Below are 21,018 nucleotides of genomic sequence, written 5' to 3'. Positions count from 1 at the left end.
AAGAGGGAAATTTGGACTCAGACATGCACAGAAGGAAGGCCACGTGAAGACGGAGGCAGAGGTTGGAGGGATGTGTCCACGAGCCAAGGAGGCCTGGGGCCACCAGGAGCTGGAAGAGGCAGGAAGGACCCTCCCCTAGAGCCTCCATAGGGAGCATGGTGGCCCTGCTGACACCTTGATTTTGAAATTCTGGCCTCTGGAAGGTGAGAGTACATTTCTGCGGTGTTGAGCCCGCACTTTGCCACCCCAGGACACTCAGACACCGCCCTCTGTTCTCTGCACAGTGAAGCTGGGGCTCTGCCCGCCACGCCTCTGAGAGCTGCTCCGGGTTTGTGCCGGAGGGAGCCTGCTGCCAGGCCTGGGAAGGAGGGAGAGAGGCGGTCCTCCCTGTCTGCTTCCTGACCCGCCAGCATCACAGCAGAAATGTCCTCCACACAGGGCAGCTGGTTCCACCGGCCCTAGCGGTGGTGGCTGCATCCATCTGCAATTCCCACTTTGGCCGACTCTCACGTGGCCTTCTGGCCTATTCATTCTTCCAAAACCTGGTTTAAAAAATCCTGGTATCAAATTCTCTCTGTTACAGTAACTGGTGTGTTTAATGGCTCCCAAGTTCAATTTGGGAATACAAAGTTCTGGAGGTGGACCGTGGTGATGGCTGCACGACAACGTGGATATACTTAAGGCCACTGAACTGTATGCATAAAAATGGTTAAAATGGTAAATTTTATGTTACTTATATTTTATCTCATACACTCACACACAGAGCAACTGCTGTGGTTCCTGTTTTCCTGGCTGATACACATCACGTAAATAGTGATGATGAGATACAGGTTATTTAAGATGACAATGAGCCATTACCTATTGAGTCTTTACCGCGTGCTAATCTGTACTAAGTACTTAACCTTCGTAGTATTTTATGAAGTATTTATTGTCTCCATTTTAGAGACGGAGAGACTAAGGTTCACAGAGGTTACATTGCTTGTCGGCAGAGATGGCAAATGGCGGAGGTAAGATTTGGTAGATGGATCCTTTCATCATTAGGTAAGACCCCTCCTTCTCCCTGGTAGTTCTCCTTGTTCTAAAGTCTACTTTACCTGATATTACTATAGCTGCTCCTTCTCCTCTAATTAACATTTGCATGATATGTCTTTTTCCATCTTTTTACTTCCAAGCTACCCATGTCGATATATTTGGAGTGAGTTTCTTATAGACAGCATATAGTTCAGTGGTTTGTTTTTTTTTTCCCATCCACTCTGCCCACCTCTGTTTTAACTGTATTTAGACCATTTATATTTAAAGTAATCATGGGTCCATTACCACTTCAGTCTGCCATTTTGTTATTTTGTTTGTTGCGTCCATTTTTCTTTCCTCTGTTTCTCTTTTTTTGCCTAAGTCTGGTAGGTTACTTGCACATTTTTCTGACTCCTGTCTGACTTACTTATAATGCTATTGGGTATATGGCTGTTACAGTTGCCTTGGGTCCTGCCTTAAAAATGACAACCTATTGACGTAACTGATCATGGTGCACTGATATCAAGGTTTCATCACTTTGCATGAAGTTTAGAAAACTTACTTCCATTCAGGTCCTTGCATCCTCCCTACTTTAAAAATATAATTGTCTTAGTTATTTCCCCTGTGTACATGGGGCACCACCTCAAATGGTGCTACGATTTTGGCTTCAAATATCCCCCTTTCCCAGTCTTCGTGTGTTCGTTTGGTGTTACATTCAGGGCTTTTAGTTATAGGACGGAGGACCTGGAGGATGGCGCTGTCCATCTTGGCAGGGATCAGAAGGGAAAACTTGAACCCAAGTCCCCAGGTGGGACTTGCGGCTGAAGGCACGCTAACCTCCCCCGCACCTTCAGCCTCCCTGGGTCACCAGGCGTGGTTTCATGTTGTTCTTCTGGGGCACACCCTCCGCGCCTGTTCTCAGCTGGAGGTTGACTCAAAGCCTGGGCTCTGATCACTTCCTCTGCAGACCTTGGCAGTCATCTGACCCAAGGTTTCCTCACCCGCCCCTCCACGTTCCTCTTCCATCATTCAGCCCCTTCCAGAAAAGATGCTCAGGAAGGAGGCATTTGAATCCCTTGTTGGTCTATGGCTTCTTGGGTGGCCCAAGGAAAATCCATCAGCTCCTGGTAAAACCTCAATCTCCTCGTCTGATCTCCAGTCTCTGGAGGCCAGGAGGAAACAGGAGAGATGCAAAGAGCCAGACATCAAGGCCACTGCCAGGGTGACCTGGTATTTGGTGGTAAGTTACAGAAACAGACCCTCACAGGGACAACATATCTCTTTCTGCCCAACTTTTTATGCAAAAGCTATGAGTTCTCCATAGAAGTTGAGTATTACCTCAATCAATCAATCAAGGAGGACGACCAAAAACAAAGAAGACCTTCCATGTCCCCACCTGTAATGTGGACACAGTACCAGCATCTAGGTCACAGCGCTGTTGTGGGCGGATGGAGTCACGTGTATGAACTAATAAGCACAGTGCCTGGCCCACTGGTAAGGCCCGCACAACAATAACAATTATTTTTATAAGTATTAATCAGCCTTTTATTGCACCCGTTTTCCTCTTGGTCTTTCATCGTTATTACGGAACAGAATTTTTCAAATAACTGAGAATGCTTATGCACATTCTTTCCGTTCTAAATCGATATTACTTCAAATTCAGTTTTCCGCACTAAATCTGGGAAAAGGGGCAGAATTTGGAAAGTCCCATAGAAGAGACCAGAAACTGGAAGTTATAAAATCCCAAGCCACGACACGAGGAGACGGAGGCGTTGTTTACACAGAGGACGTCTCCTCCAGTAACCGCGGCCGCCAGCCATCAATAATAGAGGTAAAGTTGTAGAAATCTGGAAACCAACACTTATTTTTCTGCTAGTTAGTATCTGCAATTGGTCTTGGGGGATTTTTAAGGATGAAACTATGCTTGGGGAAGGCTGGCCCACCCCTTTCAGTAATTGCACACAAAGAGAAGCGTTTGCCTGTTCCGGCTCCTTATCCACTGTTGCCATTTCCAGATCATCATGTTCCCTCTGGACCATCTCCTGGAAATCTCGCGCTACTGGAGATCACCATCATGGATGGATTCCATTGGCTCTCCTCAATCGACCGGAGTGATTTTTAATCCTGGTCCCACTGTTCTTCTCTTCCTCCCATCTCCAGCACCCACTAATGAACCTTCCAACTTCCTGGCCTCCCAGTGACCTGACCTCCCCCATGCTGACACCCTTCACCTAGTGGTTAAGTTCAAGTTGGGTTGCCAGTACCTAACATGAGAGAAAAATAAACCTTTGACCTTTGGGTGTCTGCTATATAAGTTGAACCTCCCTCCTAAATTATGCAAATGAGAGTCTGTCCCTTGCTCGGAAGCAGTAAGACCCAGAGAGGAAACACGGTAGTTGACCCAGGCAGGCAGGGTGATAGACACCTCCACGGAATTCCAGGGGTCCCAAGCTGGGCATGGAAACAGCCGCTGTGCCTGCAGGGTCAAAGGGACAGGGAGGGGGGCCATCTCAGGGGAGACCTACACGGACATCAACGTCAAGGGCAGGCGTGTCTCCCTCTGACATTGCCATGAGGCGAGCCCCGTAGCTCGTAGATACTGCCCTGGCAAAGTGACTGGGAGACCCTGGCATTGACAGATTCCCGGAACAGAAGCTCAGACTTGGGTTAGGTTGGGTTAGGAAGAATTAAAGACCTATTTAGTTTGGACTAAGAAGGCAGGGCTTGGCGATGACGTCCTCCTCCTCTCCCTCTCTGCCCTTCCTCTGCACCCACCACTGTTCCTCACTTCAGGGGGGGGGGGTCCCACGTTGCCCCCTCCAGCCTCCTCTTCCGCAGCTCCTCCTGCACCCTTGGATCCTAGAGCTGCAAAACTTCTTACCTCCAAGGGACCTTTATGTTACAAATGAAGAACCCGAGGACTGGGGCTGTCTGTAACTCAAAAACTGGATGGAGCCCCTAGGCTCCCACCCAGACCTGTCACTGCTCCGTCACACACCTCGACAGCTCCACGGGGACCGAGGGATGTTTACACACGGGGTGAACCTGATCAAATGCCACCAGCTGAATCTGGTGGGGTGCAGGGCTTCCTCCGCAATGTAGATGAATCACCTTCAGAAAATTGCTGAATTAGGGTCCCGGGAAGACGGCTTCATCCACTCAAAGACATTATTGCCTTAGACGGCTAGAGATTACGGGGCTGGGGCAGGCAATGCGCCAACACTCAGTTACTTTGCTAAGGGGCGATGTGTTGTATGTAAAAGTTATTTCTGTGTAGACAAAATAAGAACGAGGTTCAACAACTATGTAAGGAATATCAGAATAAGGAATTTCTTTGGACATGTGAAGGGAGAAGAAAGCCCAACAACCACCCTTTTCCTAGATACCAGTAAATTCAGGTTCAAATTACCCAGATGTTTGCATATGCCTATGTACGTGTGTATCCATCCATCATCCATCTATCTATCCATCCATCCATCCATCCACCCATGTATCTATCCATGTATCTATCTACCTATCTATCTATCTATCTATCTATCTATACCAGATGGGATTCCCCCATATTCTGTCTTGCTAGGAGAATCTCAACTTTGCTTAAATATTCATTCCTCAGGGAGGTGACTGGAGGACCAAAGCCAGCGGGATTATTCTCCTGCTGTGGGATCATGGGAAAGCATCTTAGTCAAAACCGGGGAGCTATTTGAGTCCCAAGGGCTCAGCTGAGTCTGGTGACCCCGGCAACCAGCCTTCCAAAGACTCTCCTGGAACCCCAACTCAACAGAACTCCTTGGAATTCATATTCTCTGGTTTATTTTGAGCGATAGTATTTAAATGCCAGAAAATTCCCATGTTTCCATTAATGACTGGTATTTAAGTTTGCTGGATGAAAAATACGATTTGATTTTCTTTGGTGCCATTTCCCTACAGTAGAGCACTGCATAATGAAGTAGCAGAGGCCAGGTTTCCATAGAACATACTTTTTTAAAGGGGACTCTACCTAGGGTCCCCTCAACTTGAACCCTAGGAGCCACAAAAGTTGTGAAGCTACTGCATCATTTATTTGCAAAGAGACACTGGGGTCTCTTGAACGCTGAATATGTACTGAGGACAAAGAAAGAAGCAGCGGCAAACATTCGGTGCTGTGTACCGGGGACAGCTCTAAGCCTGTGTGCACTAACCAACACAGCCCCCACAACAATCCCATGAGGCAGGTGTGACGAGTGGTCTCATTTTACAGATGAGGAACATGAAGCCCAGAGAGGCTGAGTCACTTGCCCAAGGTCACACAGCATTAAGTGGCAGAACTGGGATTCACACCCTGGCTGGGACTGATCTCAGAAGGAAAGGAAGTCTAACCAGACATCAAAAACGATGAAACCCAGGAGAGGCTATCAAGGGGGTCACCCACAGAAACAACCCTGAACTCCTCTTAGAAACATCACGAGTGACCCTTCCTACCCTAGAGACGATGACCCCCTCGGCCTTGGCAGTTCCTTCCAGCCTGCGGATCTGATGGATAACAGGAGCACGGCACACCCAGGCCCAGAGGTGCCGGGAGAAGATGCTGCCCCGTGCCGGGGAGAGCGGCGATGCTGGGCCCCCAGAGCCGGCCTGGCCCCCACGGCTGCTGACAGAAGCAAAGAGCCAGGGACAGCCCTGAGTCTCCTGGTGCCAGAAAGGAACAGGGTGGGGGAATGGAGCAGGCTGGCACATTGCCAAGGAGAGCGAGAGGCCCGAGCTGGCTGGTGCTGACAGATGGGTGGCCATGAGCTCTGGGGGCGGCCAGGGAACCGTGGAGAGCCTGGGCCCATCCTCTTGATACTGAGAAAGGTGCAGACTCTCCCCGACAGGGAAGAACCACTGGGGAAAGTTCCAGAATCAGGGCTGGGCACTATCCTTCTGGGTGGAACACCCACCCTGTGACTAAGGGGCAGCAGGAGCCCTGCAGCTGGGTCTGACTCCACCCTGACCACCTGTGAGACCCTGGTGAGCCTCAGGGCTCCTGTCTGACCTCGGTTTCCTCATCTCTGTAATGGGAGCAAAACAATCCCGACCTGATAGGGTATCATGACGATTCCACAAGATAAGGGTCCTGGCACATGGCAACAGCACCCCCAGACCATGCCACCCCAGCATTCTTAGCGTTTTCTAGAAGAAAGTTATGGTTTCACATATGCACACACACATACACACACGCAATTTCCAGTGGGGAAACTGTTAATATTTCATGAGCTTGCGGTTAAGCCAAGAACTGAATTTGCAGCCAAGGAAATCAAATTTAAAAACCCCAGGGGAAGCTGATGGAGAGGCACTGACAAGCCTCTCCAATACCTTCTCTGAAACTCCTACGACACCCAGACTCTCGAGCTTTAAAGGCTTTTCATCAGGATTTGAGCCTCTGCCCGCAGCAGGCGGGTGCGCGGTGATGTCCTCCTGCCCCTTTGTTGACTGGACGCATCTGGGAACACACAGAAATGCCCAGGAGAGGGGGTCTCTCTCTCAACAGACTCTTTTTTTTTTAATATTCTATATAGTGATACAGAATACCGTCATACACATTGAAGAACGTAAGTATCTTCAGTGGTATATTTTGCCATTCAAGACCTTTTTGTCAAAAACTATCAATTGACTCTTGATAACCCCGCCAGGAAGGAGCCGCCTGGGGGAGGGGAGGTGGGTCAAAATGGGAAAGAAGAAATGCACGGGTGGGGGGAATCTTTGGGGGGGAGGGAAAGCTGCTTGCTCCTCAGTGATTCTGGCTTCTCTGTTCTGCCCTTTGCTTTTTGCACAGCTTCACGGTTAATCAAAACCCAATGGTGGGGGAAACACCTCTTGCTCATGAACTATGATTATCCCCACTTTACAGGGGAGGAAACTGAGGTCCAGAAAGGGCAAGCCACCTTGCCCAGGATGACGCAGCTAGCTAGAGGCAGTGTCGCTTCCAAATGTTGTCCGCGCACATCTGGCAAAGCTGTCCCTCGCCCAGGCTCAGGGGCCAAAAGCAAACAGCTAGGATGAAGCCTGCCCTGAAATTGGTGCCAAACAGTCCCAGCACCCAACCGTCTCCAAGTCCCGAAGATCTCAGGGACACTGGTGAAGCTGTCTCAATGGAAAAACAAACAAACAAACAAACAAACCCCAGACATCTACTTGAAATGATCTGGTGCTTAAATCTGCGTTTGATGGTGTGCTGGGTTCTGCATTCATGAAACGGCATGCCTGTCAGACCAGCTGAGAGCAGGGGCTGTGTCTTCTCACACCCTCCCAGGGCTGGAGAAGGTAATTGCTGGGTCTCCTGGAGTGTAAAAGTAAACAGGGGGCATCTTCCTTGCAAAGTACCTCACTTAATTACACCAATAAGAACTTGAAAGCAAGCCTTGCCACGGAGAATCAGTAATGCCGATTTAATCTAAATACAGAAACAACGAGAAGGTCTTTAGCAGCTCACTCTAATTATTTAACTAAACCCACCAGCATCCCAGTATACCGTGCTCCGTTACCTGCATAATGAGGGCTGTTTTCACAACGAGTTACCTACGGCATTTTAAAATATAGGAATTCAAGCGTTAACCAGGATATGGCTGATTTTATGATAATTTCACATGGTTCTTACTACCTGAGCCCAGAAAGAGGAAAGTTGGCACAAGGATTTCTATTTATTATTATTATATTTATATTCTTATTCTGCTTATTATTGTTGTTGAGAGGTAAGCAAAAGCTATTGTGTAGGACTTTCAAGAAAATATCTTAAAAGTGTTGACTCAGTTGAGAGGGCAGCTTTTTGTCTTCCTCCTCCCATTACCACCACTTTTTTTTCTCCCTGGAATGTGGATGCAATGAATGGAGCTCCAGCAGCCTTTCTGGACCATGAGACCTCAGAAAAAGAAGCTTGCAAAGTGGATAAGAAAGACTTCTCAAGACCTTCAGGGAGCTAATAGCCAGATTCCCCCATCTTTTGGCCTTTTATTTTAATGGAAACAGCAATAATATCCCCAAAACTAACTACTTCAGCTTAAATCTTAACTCGGCTGCCTCTTACTTTGGTTGCCGCTAACCACAGGCAAGTCATTTTAAACTCTCCTGTGCCTCAGTTTCCTTGTCTAAAATACAGGGATGATAAAATTATTGACCTCACAGCACTGTTATGAAGATTAAACACACTCGTATATAAATATTATGAGTAAGAGCTATATGCATGCATGTTTAAAAAAAATACAATAGCACCCAGCAGTGGTGACTTACACAGACCATCAAATAGTTCCTGTTCCACAAAAGGACTCTAGTACTTTCTTGGTTTTTTATTCTTTCTTCCTGAGCCTGGTTTTCCATCTTTACGGCTGGTTATTGAGCTTGGCAATACAGTAAATTCCCTTCCCCTAAGTTGACCACGAGCACAGGATCCTACCCAGCACAGCCCTCACCCCACAACTTGCTCTATGCCACTGAGCAAGTTGCATACACGTCCACGGAGGCCAAGACCAAGAATATGAACCTGCCATCATCAGGATGGGAGAGCCCATTGTCCACATGTCCTCTGACAGTGCCCAGACTCAGAGACTGGCTCAGGAATTTGCAGAAGATTTAGACCAGTTCATCATGGTACCCAGTCAGGCTGAACAGGCGCACCATCACCCCACAGGATGTGAGACAAACTGCTGCCTCTCACGCAGGGTCTTCCCCATCGGGACCCTCTCCAACCACCAGCCAAAGTTCCTTCTCACAAAATCCCTGCTTTCAGCTCTGGGTGACAGTAGGGGCGGGGTCTCATTTTGCTAAGACCCAAACCCTCCCAATCCAGGGACCTGGTGTTGGGCAATGTCCAGGAAGGCTGCTTCTAGGATGTTCCCTGGGCCTCGTGTGGGGTGGCCCTGATTGCGAAAGTCACCGTGAGTCTGCAGGTCCTTCACGTTTGTTTACTTCTTGGGAGCATCTTACATGCAAGGCTGGTCTGGGGAGGTCTCTGTGCCTAAAAGAAGCAGCCAGACTTCTTGGGGACTGTTTTCATATGGGTTCCTTCCCAAGAAATGCAGAGACAGCATTCAAGTGAAGAAGTTTGTTTAGCTGACAGTCCCAGGAGATATCAGCGGATGAGAGGGGTAGGAAAAGGGGGGCAGAGGGCAGTCCGTAAAGGGCGGGTCACTGGGTCACTTAGCACCAATGGGCCACTGAGCTCAACCCTGCTGTGCGGGGAAAACTCTAGGAGCCAGTGTAGGTGAATTATCCATCACCCTAGCAGAGACAATGGGATATTTATCAAAGACTGCTGGTGCCGTGTGTGTGTGTGTGTGTGTGTGTGTGTGTGTGTGTGTGTGTGCATGCACGCACATGATTCCCATGCAGGCAGCAAAATCCAGAGAGGCCCCAGGCAAGGAAACTCAGGGGCATGACACACTAGGCAGCTCTTGCCGGTTAGACATCCGACAGCACTGAGACCCCCTGCTGGAGGAGCCATGTGCTGGGGCGCCCATCCACAGCCCAGCTGAGCTCCCGGTAGGCAGCAAGTATCGACTGGCAGCTATAAAAGTGTGCCCTCTTGTAGGTCCAAGCCAACATTTGACCACAATCAAAAGAGAGATCCCCAGTGAGACCCACCCAGCTGGGCCCTTCCTGAATTCCTCACCCATGAGGCTGTGAGCAAAAGAATATGGCTGTTTTAGCCACTGAGTTTTGGGTAATTTGTTACACAGCAGGAATAACCAGGACAGAAGGAATGCCCCCCATCACTCAGTAAGTTCCTGATAAAAAGATATTGTGCTCATGAGGACATTCCATTAGCCCAGGCTGATGATAATTACCCACATCTTCAAGAAAAACTGAGCACTGAATTCTCACTTTTGCTGCACTTCCTCTGCATTTCAAGGGAAATGCCTTTGACTGCATTTGTTTCTTCTGAATATTCATGGGAACCTGGGACAGCTCCTTGTAATGTTGAATGGTCCCAACCTCAGCCCGATTCTGGCCAAGGGAAGGGAAGTCCTAAAAAGCCTTCTGATAGATTCCCAGTCACGCTGGAGATGAAAGGTCCTGATGCTGGTACCTGGGAATCTCACAGAAGCTAGCGGGCCACACCCACTCGGGCAGGCCAGTGAGAGGGAATTCAGGTTTTGTGGCCTGTTAAACTGCATAATACGGATGTCATCCACTCGAGGCCTTCTTGTGTTGGGTTCTTCCCAAGGCGCTTTGACTTGGCCAAGAACTAATTAACACACATCAGCTCATTTGGCACCCAGGTGTTGTTTAAACGTCATTTATTTATTTATTTATTTATTGGCTGCATTGGGTCTTCGTTGCTGCGCGCGGGCTGTCTCTAGTTGCGGCGAGCGGGGGTTACTCTTCCTTGCGGTGCGCGGGCTTCTCATTGCGGTGGCTTCTGTTGTTGCAGAGCACGGGCTCTAGGTGCACGGGCTTCAGTACTTGTGGCACGGGGCTCAGTAGATGTGGCGCACGGGCTTAGTTGCTCCACGGCACGTGGGATCTTCCCGGACAAGGGCTTGAACCTGTGTCCCCTGCATTGGCAGGTGGATTCTTAACCACTGCGCCACCAGGGAAGTCCCCAGGTGTTGCTTAAAAACTGCTAGTCAACTCCATCAGCGAGGGGAGCAGGAGATGGCTCTTATAAGCAGAGAAGACGGTTTCCTCTCCCTGAAGCCCACCTTTGAAGGGCTGGCTGCACCGCTTTGCAGGATTTTAAGGGGCAAGGCTGGGAGGCCTCAGGTGCAGAAACTCTGGGGTACAGCAAGGTCCCCCAGGGAGGTGGGGCTGGCCCTGAGACCTGGGCGCCCAGGGCTGCCAGTTTCACTGTTTCACGGAAGTTGCCCAACCAGAACTCAGCCCATGTGCCTTGCCCCAACCCAGGCGGGGGATGGGAGATACAGCAGGAGAAACCTGGGCTCTGCAAGAAGCACCCGAGGAGATGTAGATGCTCCAAGAACGAGAGAGGGATGTCCTCCAGGTGGAGCCTCAGTTTCCCCCTCTGTAAAACGGGGAGACTAACAGTACTTCAAAGGATTGCTTGAAAATCTGATAGGATAAAAAACGCAGGGTTCTGGGCATTTAGGGCGTCTACTCCAAGTTGCTGTTATCGTTTTGGGTGTGAGCCTGGTGTCCCATGGTGAAGGCTTCCGGCTCCAGGCTCATCCTTTCAACTCAACAACCTTGAAGGAGCCTGGCCCTGGCCTTGGGCTTCCTGCTCAGCGTCTTCCGGCCTCAGTTTCCTCACCTGTGACTTGGAGGTCCGGGGACTGACTGGGGTGATGTCGAAAAGGGGCCAGGAATTGGTACTCTTGAGTGGATGCGGGATCGCACTCCGGCTGCAACCCGCTGAGCCGCCGAGCGCATTAGCCTCCTGGGAGCATCTGCCCCAACGCCTGCTCCTTCCCGGCTCAGCTGGGGTTCGCGCTCCCCTTGTTGCCCCGCTTTCCCCTCCGCGTTTCTGCCGGCCCCCGGCTCCCCCGCCCCTCTCCCCTGAGACTCCCCACCCTGCAGTCCCCTGCGCGGGCGACACTCTCTTTGGACTTTCTCCGCACTCCCCTGGCCACCGTCCTTCTCCAGCGCGCCCTCCCGTCTCCTGACTCCCTGCTCTTCCCTCCAGCGCTCGCACCCCCGCACTTCTCTGTCCCTTCGGGTCCCGGGCTTGTTCCGCTCTCCGCGCCCCGCTCCCAACCGCGCATCCCAGCCGCTCCCCGGGAACCAAGGCGCAGGCCGTCCTCTCTCCGCACCCGCCTTCTCCTCGCGCCGGCGGCGCTGGCTGTTTGGCCGGAGTCGGGGTCGGGCTGGCAGGTGCAGGGGAAGGTCGGCGCCCCCGACCCCGCACAGCTCGGCGCGCCCCCCGCGCGGAGACCAGTCCCCGGCGCCTTTCTGCTCCGCGGGGCGGGGGAGCCCCGGGGCCGCCGCCTCTGCCACTGAGACTGACCCACCCGGGTCCCGGGAGCACGGCCATCGCCCATTTCCCTTTGGAATAAAAAGAACGCAGTAGGAAGGTGGTCAAAATGAACCTCGATTCAATTTACGATCTGCGCGTGTGATATTAAAATTTTAATTAAAAGTAGAGGGGAGAAATTCCTAAGAAAAAGAGTTTAAATGACAGATAATCCTATTGTGTCCGGTGCCGTCAGTGGAAAGTTTGGAAGACGAAGAAGGGCACTGTTTACGGTTCAGGTTGGAAAGAGAAAAGGCAGCAGCTTATTAAGGGGACCCACAGAAGCTGAGTTCGCTCACCGGAAAGATCATCTTGGAATCTCCGACATTTCCTAACACTTGGCTCTGGGAAGCCTCAGTGGGGAGGGAACAGGGCCACAGGATCAGTGCGAATAGTGCCCTATGGGGACTTGCTCCGTCGCAGGCGTGGACCCCCAGCTCCTGGGAGCAGGCTCTGTTATTAGAGCCCCCCACTTACAGAACCCCCCAGGGATTCAGAGCTCAGCTGGGGATGCCAGAGCCAGGAGTGGCCAGATTCAAAGTCGTAGAAAACTAGAAAGCAGGGCACGAACTCCTCCATTAAAAGTCATCAGCTCTTGCCGGGCAGCCCCCTGAGCCCTCCAGTTTCATTAAAATCCACTCACAATCGGACAGCACCACAGGCCAGCAAGAGCAGTGGGTGTGAGAAAGGCCAGTTCCTGGCAGACGGGATAGAAATGCCCCACTTCGGGAAAGAAATCCTAATTCTGACTTGATATCTCCTTGGAACAGGGTCTGCTGGTCAATGGCAGCGGTTCTTATCTGGGTGGATGCAGGATCTTCATTCTGTCATTTCTCATTGTGACGCCTCAAACTTGGGTGACAAACGTTTGCTGTTTTTGTAATAAGAGGGGACAAGAGAGTAATATTGCAAGTATTGCAAATATTGGGGGTTTTTTCAACCAAAGGAAACAAGATGGGTTTCTGGGGATGGGAAGGAATTACGTGCAACCTGGGAGATATGCAGCCTTCTGGCTGCAAAGAGCTGGTGTTGTACCTGCCTCAAAGGAGGGGTGCAAAATGGGATGAGTTCCCCTAAGAGCCTTTAGAACACTGCCTGCCTCAGAGCAAGTGTTAAGTGTTCTTATTGGTGGTGGTGTTAAAATATTCACCCTTTTGAGCCACAACACACGCATGAACTGAAATTCGATTTCCGTGCCTTTACTTGGGGACCGCGTTGGGTCCGAAGCTGTCTGCTCCTTCTCCAGTGGTGGAGCAGCCTTGGCAGGAAGTGCCGCTTGCTCCCCTGGAACTCGGCACCCCTGGCCTGGGAATGCGACAATCCGATTTGGAAAGGGGAGGTGGCCTCCGAAGTGTCTTTGCTGTTCCCCCCGGCAAAACAGGCAGAGTCACGAAACGGGCGGATCCAAGCCCTAGCAGCTTCGCTCTCCTTCCTCCCCTCTCCTGGGCGGCATCCGTGCAGGACGCGTGAGCTTAGGATGAAGAGCTGAGTTCACAAAATGGCAAAGATGTATGCCGACTCCGCCAAAATATGTCAGCCTCCCCCAAGCCCACGGAGCCCCGAACCCCAAGCCCAAGCCCTCGCGGCCCCGAAGTGCCGCTGCGCATCTCCACCCTGCTTCCTGGGGAAGCTGAGCTACAAGGTGGCGTTCCCACCCTCTGCAGTGAAGGGGGGGGGCACTGCGGAGGGCTGAGGGTTTAAAGCAGTTTTCCACTCTCCAGCCACGAAAAATTATATTGTAGAAAAATACTGAAGAGCAAGGGAAATGTTCGAGCGATCGGAGAGAGAATGACATTTGCAAAAACAGCGCATGCACGATTCCATCCTGTTTTTCTGAGGACGAGAGAAAATAAATAACGGTAACAACAATAGCTAATGCTGCCTGGGGGCTGGTTGCACACCAGGCACTGCTCCACGTGGGGTGGGGGGAGGAGTGTGTGTGTCACTTGCACACCAAAACCCCAAAGTGTGAAAAGTGGTTCTCCCTCAGTGGCGGCATTTTTGTGTTTTTTGTTTTTAAATCCCTTTTTGTGCCGTTGTGTATTTTCCAGATATTCTACGATAAATGCATGCTATGTTTGTAAACCGTTTCTGTAAATTCTTTCTTAGGAAACATGAAAAGTCAGGTTTAAGCATCCTTTTAAGTGGAGTCGCTGGTGAGACCACAGCCCTGATGGAGAGGTGGGCCGGCACCGCCCGGCTCCCCTCCCTCCCTCAGGACTAGCTGGGGTCCCGGCTGGTCTGTTACCTCCGTGGGACTGAATCGGATTGGTTTTAGGGTTTCCTGGAGTAGCTTAGCAGGAGGCCTTTGCATATACTAGATGATCAGTGAATGATATTAAATAACACTTTTTCAAAAGGGATTTTTCAGTTAGCCTCCCCACACACATCAAAGTCCAGCAAAAACTCCCCAGCCCCAACCAACCTTAGGACAGGCGGCTTCTCCCCTGACCTCTGAGATGACTTTGCCTCTCAGCACAGTATCTTTTGGTGGGGGGATGGCGGTGAGGAAGATGAGGACAGAGGGGACATTGATACCCTCTGGTAGCAGGTCCTGAGCCAAATGCAGTGCATGTCCCGCCCATCTGATCGGAACCTTCTGGAAGGAGGAGGCCGCCCATCTGATCGGAAACTTCTGGAAGGGGGAGGCCGAGGCTCCCAGAAGCTCAAGCCAGGCAGCAAGGGGGGGATGGGAAGGAGCAGGTCTCCGGCCCACCCTTCCCTGTCACAGCCTGCTTCCTTCCCCATCCGTCGTGATGGTAGACAAATTCAGCTCGAAAAATGCCCAATTCCACCAAATAATTACACGGTTGTTGTTGTTTTACTGAATTGGTCAATCAGTTTAATTAAAGCCGGCAGGCTAATAGCCCCTCGGGGCCGGGACTACCGCCAGCCTGCCTGGGTCCTGCAAGCCTGTATCTTAGCAAAACAGAGCTCCACCTGGGGGGGTGGGAGGGCGAGCCTTGGTTTAAGAATGTTATCATTTCATTAAAAAAAAAAAAAAAAAAGATAGGCAAAACTATTTGGTCAACAGTGAAATCAATTTATAAATGACCCTTCCCATGTATCCTATAAACTTTCCCTTTTCCAGATTCTGAGGGTCTGGGTTTGGGGAACATTTTATTTAAAAACATGACACATTGAGTTAAAAGAGGAGGACATTTTGCCATCAGCATTGTGAGGAAGCGTACGGTGAAGTGTGCATTTTGCATGAAATATGTGACTCTCCTCCGTAAAACTCTGTTCCAGGAGTTTCACATCTGAGTCTCAGACGGAATCATTGCTGTGCCTGGTGTGACAATACCCTGCATTGACAGAAATGCAACGCCAGGAAGTTTTAAGTGCATCGCGAACCTCAAACATCTTGTGGAGGCTCAGGACAGGCTGGAGGTCCAGAGGGGGAAAGCCTGAACAAGCAGAATTATTCAGTACCTTCTGTGTGCAGCCTCTTGGATGCTATGGCACCTCAGGCTAGTTCGTCCCTCTCCATCGGCTCCAGAGAAGCCAAGGAGCCCAGGCAGATCAACACTATGTAACAGAGAGATTCAGGGGTCCGGTTGGCAGTTACAGCTCAGGGCGGACAGCTTAGCAGAAACCCTCTGGCCACCGGAAACCTGGTCTGCATCCCGGTTCCACCGCCATTGACCTTGGACAAGATACATCAGCCGGGCGGGACTACAGTGTTCTTGGCGACTGTTTTTTCCGCAACCCCTTCAATTTTGTGCCTGAGGCGAGGGTGTCGCTTCCCTCACCCTCAGGTCTGCCCCCCGAATACGTGAATAATCGCATTCACCCCTCTGAACCGAAGTGTCCTCAGAAACCCGAGTGGGAGGGGCCTTGCCAGCATGCATGTGGCGATTCTGAGGGGTTTGCAGCCGCAGGGCGAGTGCCCATCACACACGGTACTGGGCTCACACACGTGCTAAGGACCAGGGCCCAGTCCTAAGAGATCCCTGCCCTCGGAGCTTGCAGTGTAGCTGGAGAGACGGGAATATGGAGGGAAAGGAGAAACCACAAGACTGGAAGGCATCCCAAGGCTGTATGTGTGAGCTACACGCAGACAGGACCGCATGCAGGATTCACCCAGGTGGCCCGGGAGGCCTCCCCGGAGAAGCAGAGACTGCCTGGGCCTCAGAAAATTTCGAAGAGGTGGAGAGAGAAAGCACATATCTGAGATAACTCTGACAAGACGATTGGCTTAAAAAAAAAAAATCTCCATGTGCAACCATTTACAACATGAAGGCAAAATGTAGACTTGAGTTACCAGATTCTCTAGAGGATTCTGGAAAACTGACATATGCCGCCCTTTGAGGGGAATTTCTCTTTCCTCTCTGGCCGACACACGCACAAGTACACACAAACACACACAGGCACACGCCAGCCGGCATCTCCCAGCCAGCATCCCAGAAGCGATGCCAGCCTTGCCATTCCCGCCCTCATCCCCAGCGCTGCTATCTCGCCAGGACAGCCACATGCCCGCCGCCCCGCAGCAGAAACTGCCCCTTCCCAAGCCGTTGCCTCCCCCCGCCCCAACCGCGCTGGGCCCGAGTGGCCGGCCCGTACACGCCTCCTCCTTAGGTGGACGTGCTAGTGGGTCACCTGTCCTTGGGTAGCTCCTTCTAACAGTGGGTCATCTCTGCTTGCGTCTGCTCCTTACCCACATCTGCAAACATGCACCAAGGGGGTGGTGTGGCTGCACCGACTCTGGGGTCTCATTGGTGGTGTCAGTGAGTCCTGAATTCCTCTATAGAATTCTTTAAATCCCTCCTCAATCCCTCCCGCCTGAGAGCAAGCCCCCTAAATCCAATCAATTAACAGCCCAGAAAGTCAATCCTTTTGAATGAAAACTAGATGCTAACACCTAATCACCCAGCCTGAAGGGGCTGGTTAAAGCAACTGTAGGTCTGCAGGAAGGAGCCCTGGGCAGACGAAAATGATCAAGAACTGTGTGTGTTGACATGAAAATACGTCCGTGACATATATTGTTAGGTTGAAAAAAAATCAGGTTGCAAACTAGCCATCCAATGTGATTCCACTAGCTTTTAAAAGGGTGTGTTATGGGAGTGTTTACACAGCGAGATGTCTGCGGGGGGGGGGGGGGCTAGGGGGCACCAAATGCTGCCTTTAGTGACTCAGGGTGAGAAATTGGGATGGGGCATTCTTTTAAATGTCTCTTATATTTTTTGTAATAATTAAATTTTCTGCATGAGTATGAGTTTTTTCCATAATAATAATAATAATTTAAAAACAGCTAAGCCATTTTCATTTAGCACTTTTGGTGAGTAAGAAATACCTGATTTTCTAGGCAAATCCATAGAGACGGAAAGCAGATTATGGGTGCCCTGGGCTGGGGGGAGGGGGAACGGGGAGAAACTGCTGAATGGGTCTGGGGTGTTCTTTTGGAGTGATGAAAATATTTTGCAACTAGATAGAGGTGGTGATTGTACGGCATCGTGAAGGTACTAAATGCTACTGAATCACTCGCTTTAAAGTGGTGAATTGTCTGTTATGTGGATTTTACCTCGGTTGAAAAACAAAAAAAAGTGCCCGATGCTCTTTTGTAAAACAAGCCACCTAATGAAGTTATCTGTTTATCTCCAGGTTGTGTATTTAATAATTTCCTTGACTTGGAAACAGTGATGTAGGTCAGAAGACTGGTTTGTCCTGAGGCAGGGGCTCTGCTTTTGTGTAAACCACAGGAAGGGGCCGCGAGTGAGCGGGATTCAGTTAAATCATCACCAACATTCCTTTTGGTTCAAAAAATAGAGCGTTCTTCAGAACGAAACTTCTCTACGCATGACACTGGATCGTTTTCTTATAGACTGTTCAGGTCTTAATACAAAGTGCTAGCCTGACATCCATTGAAACCAGGCCTTCTAGAACTTTCTTCTCTCTCTCTCTCTCATTTCCATCCCTCTTCATTGCATATCATATTGAGATGATTTATAGGAAATACATAGTAAAGAGGAGAAAACCATCAATTGAAAGTGTGAAATTGGGGGAAATGTAAACTAAAGCTGAATATCAAGATTCTGAGAGTGGAATCATTACAACACAGCCGCTGAAGGGATGGAATCCCGCACAGCGGCGGTAGCACGTCATAAATTCAATCCGCGATGTGTTTACGTGGGATGTTTACCTCCAGAGGACCTCTCCTCATCCCACCCTCGGGAGGCTAGCCAGGGGCTGAAACCTCTGCCTGCGACGGACGGACACACACCAGGTGCAGACCCTGCCCACGCTCGCCCAAACCTCCAACACGACCCACTTTGCCTTCACCCGAGCTCACATCACAGACACACACCACCGCACGTCTGCACCGGACGTCTTTTGATGTCAGTGGTGAGGAACACAAATCAAGCTTCGGCCACACTCGACGGAGGGGCTGATTCATCACCCTGGTCCCTCTGAGCAAATGCGCATGGGGCTGGGGTAGGGAGGGGGCCCCCCCCCCGAGGTTCGCACAGGGAGGTTGGAAGGTGCTGGAGAAAGGATGGAGGTGAAATGGCCCATCAGTGGTTGTCTTGATTTCTTGGGAACCCCATTAACAGCCTACCCGGTGTAGAGCTTCACGTGCGCACGTCACTTTCTCTTTCTTCCAAGTTCGCTCCCTCCTTTCCTCCCTCCCTCCCTCCCCCTTCTCTCCCTCCCCCTCCCTCCCCATCTCTCTCTCCTTTCCTCTCCCCCTCCCTCCCTCCCTCCCTTGCTCCCTCTCCCCCTGAGGAGGTCCAGCTGGAGAGAGACAGCTCTCTGAGTTCAGTTGGTGCAGACAGGACTAAAGTAAACAGACTGGTCACCGGGCAGGCAGTTAGCAGCCTTTGGACAGATGATCAGCGTCGGGCTGGTGGCGGACCACACACACGAAGCCCCCTCGGACCACACAGGCGTCGCCTGCCCGCCTGTCTCCACGCACGCAGGCACGCAGGCAGGCACGGACGCAGGCCCCGCAGGCCTCCTCTCACTGCGTTTCCTCTGCGCTCCGGGAGGCTGGGAGAAGCGTGTAGACGCCGTGTGGGTCCCCTCCCACCGGGCCCTGCGTGCCTGTGCTGGACTCCGCAGGCACCCCTCCAGGCCTCAGTTTCCCTGCCTGTGAGCTGGGGTGATAACAGCTGCTGGTGTGCAGGGTGTGTGGACGCCTGCCTCCCGGGGCTCGTGGCTCGCCCCTTGGGACCCTCGTTACCATTGTCTCCCCTGCGGCCGGCGGCCTGCACCCTCCTGAGGCGCTGCACGCCGGCCGGAATGCCGGCCGCACCTTTCTTGCCCAGAGACAGCTCCAGGAGGCCGCATCCAGAAAGCCTCACCAACAGGAGGCCCTGGGTCCCGCCAGCTGCCCTCCACTCCCGTGGGCACAAGGTGTGCGGGAGCCCAGGCGCTCATGTCCCAGGGGGCTCCCGAGTCCCTGGATGCCTTGGAAGGGGCCCATCTCCTGACTCACCGGGCTTATCAGATAGAGACGTTGCCCCCGGGGGCGATGGAGGGGGTGCAGGCTAGTGTCCATCCTGGTGACACCTCAGACACCACTCCGGGGTCGGGTGTGGGGCCTCAGGCCTCCCCGGCCCCATCTGCAGGCTCTGTTCCGCTCCCAGCGCGGCCGGCGCTGACCAGGGCCATCTGTCTTCATTACGCAGGTTTATTTGGGGAGGTGAGCAATGGGGGGCTGTCATGGCTGAGAGGAGGCTTGATCTATCGGCAGACGTGCTTTGAAGCCCCCGTCATGGTTGCGGTTCTGCAGATCAGAGTGAGGCGGATGGCAGTCCCCCCCATATAAGGGGGGGTTCCATTCCTGGGGCTCGGGGAGCCCTCCCTGGGAGGATCAGGTGCGAGCCGAGCCTTTGAACTTTGCACTGCTGCCCACTTCATCTCCTTGCACCATGCAGTCCATTTTTATTGAGCACCTACTATGCGGGGTCACCAGCCCAGGCTCCGAGGACGCGATGAGGGACACCAAGGACAGAGGCCTCGTAATCTGCAGGGAGAAGCAGACAAGAAGCAGATGTGCATGAGGTTCTCGGAGAATGAGGAGACCAAAGGCAACTAGACAGGCCGATGGGGTGGAGAGCCAGCGGTCAGAGCAGCCCTGGCTGGGGCTCCAAACTTCGATGCCATAAACTCTTTGGGAACCCCATCAAGTGAGAATCCATCCGTGACTCTGAGTCAGCCTCCCAGGCCCAGGCCCCTGGCCCCTGAAGCACCTGCCTGGTGTACCAGCCCTCAGTTTCCCCACTTGGAAAATGGGCCTACAGTCGTTTTCAGGATGGAATGAGGTCACAGAGGCAAAGCCCCAGAGAGACCCGTTACTGCGGGAGAAGCTCCTCGTTTAATCCATGGGTGGAGATAAACGGGTGCTGGAGAGACTCCGCCGTCTTGGGCAGGGAGGAAAGACGGGGTCTCATCCCTCAAGGTTCTTTCTACCACTTTGCCCTGTTCCTTGGGATGGTATTTAGTTACTAGTGAATAATTGTAAGGGTAAGAAAGGCTTTCCATGGAGGAGAGGCCCTGAAATCATTTTCTTGCTAAAACAGGCCTTGCTGTGCCTTGCAAATATAAAGAGGGGAACAAAGCAATACTGACACGATATAGAGGAATGACCTGGCTGGAGAAGCAAGGAACTCATCGGAATTCCGTCACGAAATGTGAGGTGACTGTTGTTTTCTTTCTGGGGCCTCCACTCACGAGAACTTCCAGGTTGAATCCTGGCTGGATCCCACCCTACGTGTGGGTGTGATCTGGGCAAGTTACTAATCTCCCGGAACCTCAGTTTGCTCATCTGTGAAATGGGCCTATAACCCTGTCACCAGGAGGGTTGTGAGCAGCTGCTCAGTACATAGTAGGTGAGCAGTAAATCTGCCTCTATCTCATTTTCCTTCTCCCTCCCTTCCTTCTATGTCTCACTCCCCACGCCTTTTCCTTTTTTTTTTTTTTTTTCTTTTTCTTTTAAACACCACTAACATAGATTGCAGAGTGTCTTAAAAACTGGAGAAACAACCAACGAGGACACCGAAAGCAACCACTTCAAACTGAGCCTCTGAGCTTGGCCCTTGTGCCCGGGGAAGCAGGGTGAGGGCCTGGGTTAGGAGCGGAAGCTGGAA

Source organism: Eubalaena glacialis, chromosome 18 (assembly GCF_028564815.1).
Source record: "Eubalaena glacialis isolate mEubGla1 chromosome 18, mEubGla1.1.hap2.+ XY, whole genome shotgun sequence".
NCBI classification, from domain to species: Eukaryota; Metazoa; Chordata; class Mammalia; order Artiodactyla; family Balaenidae; genus Eubalaena; species Eubalaena glacialis.
The sequence above is the reverse complement of the archived record's forward strand: the minus strand, read 5'-3'. Positions refer to the sequence as shown.